Consider the following 3,313-nt stretch of genomic DNA (forward strand, 5'->3'; position numbering starts at 1 on the left):
TTTAGGTCTTCTGCCCATTTTTGGATTGGGTTGTTTGTTCTTTTGCTATTGAGCTGCATGAGCTGTTTGTAAATTTTGGAGATTAATCCTTTGTCAGTTGCTTCATTTGCAAATATTTTCTCCCATTCTGAGGGTTGCCTTTTCGTCTTGTTTATGTATTCCTTTGCTGTGCAAAAGCTTTTAAGTTTCATTAGGTCCCATTTGTTTATTTTTGTTTTTATTTCCATTTCTCTAGGAGGTGGGTCAAAAAGGATCTTGCTGTGATTTATGTCATAGAGTGTTCTGCCTATGTTTTCCTCTAAGAGTTTTAAAATGTCTGGAGGCGGGTCAAAAAAGATCTTGCTGTGATTTATTTCATAGAGTGTTCTGCCTATGTTTTCCTCTAAGAGTTTTATAGTGTCTGGCCTTACATTTAGGTCTTTAATCCATTTTGAGTTTATTTTTGTGTATGGTGTTAGGGAGTGTTCTAATTTCATTCTTTTACATGTAGCTGTCCAGTTTTCCCAGCACCACTTATTGAAGAGGCTGTCTAAAAATATTGAACGCTTCACGAATTTGCGTGTCATCCTTTCGCAAGGGCCATGCTAATCTTCTCTGTATCGTTCCAATTTTAGTATATGTGCTGCCGAAGCAAGCACAGGTTTTGTTTTTTTACTACTGAGTTTTGAACATTTTTATATATTCTAGATACAAGTCCTTTATCAGATATATGCTGTGAAAATATTTTCTCCTAATCTGTAATTTGTCCTTTCATTCTCTTAAGAGTGTCTTTTGAAGAGCAGTTTTCAATTTGGTGAAGCATAATTTATCAATTTGTTCTTTCGTGAATCACACTGTTAATATCATATCCAAGAAATCTTTGCCTAACTCAAGGTCACAAAAATTTTCTCTTATATTTTCCTTTAGAAGATTTAAGGTTTTAGGTTTTGCATTTAGGTCTAAAACCTGTTTTGAGTTAATTTTTGTATATGGTGCAAGTTACAGATCAAAGTTCAACTTATGGGCTACTGGTACCCAATCGACGAAGCACCATTTGTTGAAAAGACCTCCATTTCCCCATTTTTGTACTCTTGTAAAACATTAGTTTTGCGGTCCAATTTTAAACTCACTGTTCTGTTCCATTAAACTATTTGTCCATCTTTGGTCCATATCATACTATAGCTTTTTTTTTTTACATAGTTACAAAACATTATTTCTTGTGATGGGGACTTTGAATATCTACTATCTTAGCAGCTTTCCAATACGCAACACAGTATTATTAATTATAGTTACCATGCTGTACATTACATCCCATTGACTTATTAATTTTATAACTGAAGATTGTACCTTTTGACCCCTTCACCCACTTTACCCACTCCTCCACCCCCACCTCTGGCAACCACCAGTCTATTCTCTGTATCTGTGAGTTTGGTTTTTGTTGATGTTTGTGTCATTTGTTTGTTTTTAATTCCACATGTAAGGGAGATCATACAGTGTTTATATTTCTCTGTCTGATTTAATTCACTTAGCATAATGCCCTCAAGGTCCATCCATGTTGTTGTAAATGGCAAGATTTCATTCTTTTTTTATGGTTGAATAGTACTTCATTGTATATATACACCACATTTTTTCATCCATTCATCCAGCAATGGACACTTAGGTTGTTTCCATGTCTGGGCTATTGCAAATAATGCTGCAATGAACATGGGGTGGTGTATATATCTTTTCAAGTTAGTGTTTTTACATGATAGTTTTTTAATAAGTCTGGAAATCAGAGTTAACCTCCTAACTTTACTTTATTTTTTCAAAGTTATTTTGGCCATGTTAGGTCCTATGCATTTTTATGTAAATTTTAGAATCGGCTTTTCCATTTCTACCCAAAAAAAGGCTGTTGGGTTTTTTATTGTGATTACATTAAATCTATAGATCAATTTGGGTTGATTTGCAATTTTAACAATACTTAGTTTTCTGATTCATGAACAAGAGACTTCTTCTTTTTCAGGTGCTCCAAGGGCATGTGTATTAGACTTGAAGGTGTCCTATAGCACACTGATGCTTTTTCTACTCAGTTTTTTCTCTGTATGTTTCATATTGGGTATGTTCTATTGCTACATCTGAAAATTCACTCTTCTTTTCTTTTGCAATGTCTGATATGCTGTTAATTCCATCCAGTAGATTTTTCATCACATTCATTGCAGTTTTCATGTCTAGATATTCAATTTGCATCTTTTTTATATTCTCCATGGCTCTACTTAACTTTTGAACATATGGTATACAGTTATCATAACTGCTTCGATGTCCTTGTCTGTTAGTTCAAACACAGTTTTGGGGTGGTTTTGATTGACTGATTATTCTCCTCATTATGGGACTTATGTTTCTGCTAATTTGCAGCCTGATAATCTTTGTTTGGATTCTAGACATTGTGATTTTTACCTTGTTGGGTGCTGGAAGAATAAACATAAATATTCTTGAGCTGTGTTCTGAGATGCAGTTAAATTGCTTGCAAACTGTTTGATCCTTTGGCTCTTGTCTCTGTGATTTGTTAGGTGAGATCACAGTGGTGTTTAATCTGGGGCGGTGGTACTGAGATGGAGAAAAGGAGGTGCCTGGACTGCAAAATTGAAGGAGGCACTTGTCCTGAGTCATCCTAGTGCAGGGTTTCCAATACTGTGCTGTAGGGTTTCACTTGCCTCACCCTAGTCACAGCCCTGATAAAGGCTGATCATTTCCCACTGCTCAGGCCAGATCTTTCCAAGTACTTTACTCAAAGCTCATGAATTATGAGATTTTCCAGCCTGGCTGTTGGAAGAGACAATATTCCCAGTTCTGTGTGAACACCAAGCACTCTTACCGCTAATCTGTTCAAGCCATTCTTTCCCCAGCCTTGGGTGGTTTCCTTACATGAATGTGCTAATGGACACTCAGTGAATACTCAAGGGGACCTTCTGCAGATCCCAGGGGTTCTTTCTCTACACTGCTTTCTCCTCTCCGGCATTCTGTCCTGTGAGCTCTAGCCATCTTGGTCTCCCTGGACCCTCATCTGAGATCCTCAAATCAGGGACTCTGCCCCACTCTGCCTGGGCTCCCCCGAATGCACCATAGCCTACAAGTTGTCTCAAGGCAAGAAGCTTGGACAGTGTAGGGATCACCTCAATTGTTTCCTGTCTCTCAGGGATCACTGTTCTTCTTTGCCTGATGTTGAGGGTCTTGAAAAACATTGTTTTATATGTTTGTCTTATTACCGTTGTATCAGAGGAAAGAGTGCATTTGATCCCTGTTACTCCATCTTAGCTGGAGGTGGAAGTCCATTTCTATATAAATTTTAGAATCAGTT

General features: G+C 37.2%; 1 non-coding gene across 1 annotated transcript; it reads right to left on the reverse strand.

Moving 5' to 3' along the window:
• Positions 1–531: 531 nt before the first annotated feature.
• LOC118891599 lies at positions 532–638 on the reverse strand. The gene has a single exon (XR_005019152.1). It is a non-coding gene; the product is annotated as a U6 spliceosomal RNA (small nuclear RNA).
• Positions 639–3,313: the final 2,675 nt, after the last annotated feature.

Source organism: Balaenoptera musculus, chromosome 2, assembly GCF_009873245.2.
Source record: "Balaenoptera musculus isolate JJ_BM4_2016_0621 chromosome 2, mBalMus1.pri.v3, whole genome shotgun sequence".
NCBI classification, from domain to species: Eukaryota; Metazoa; Chordata; class Mammalia; order Artiodactyla; family Balaenopteridae; genus Balaenoptera; species Balaenoptera musculus.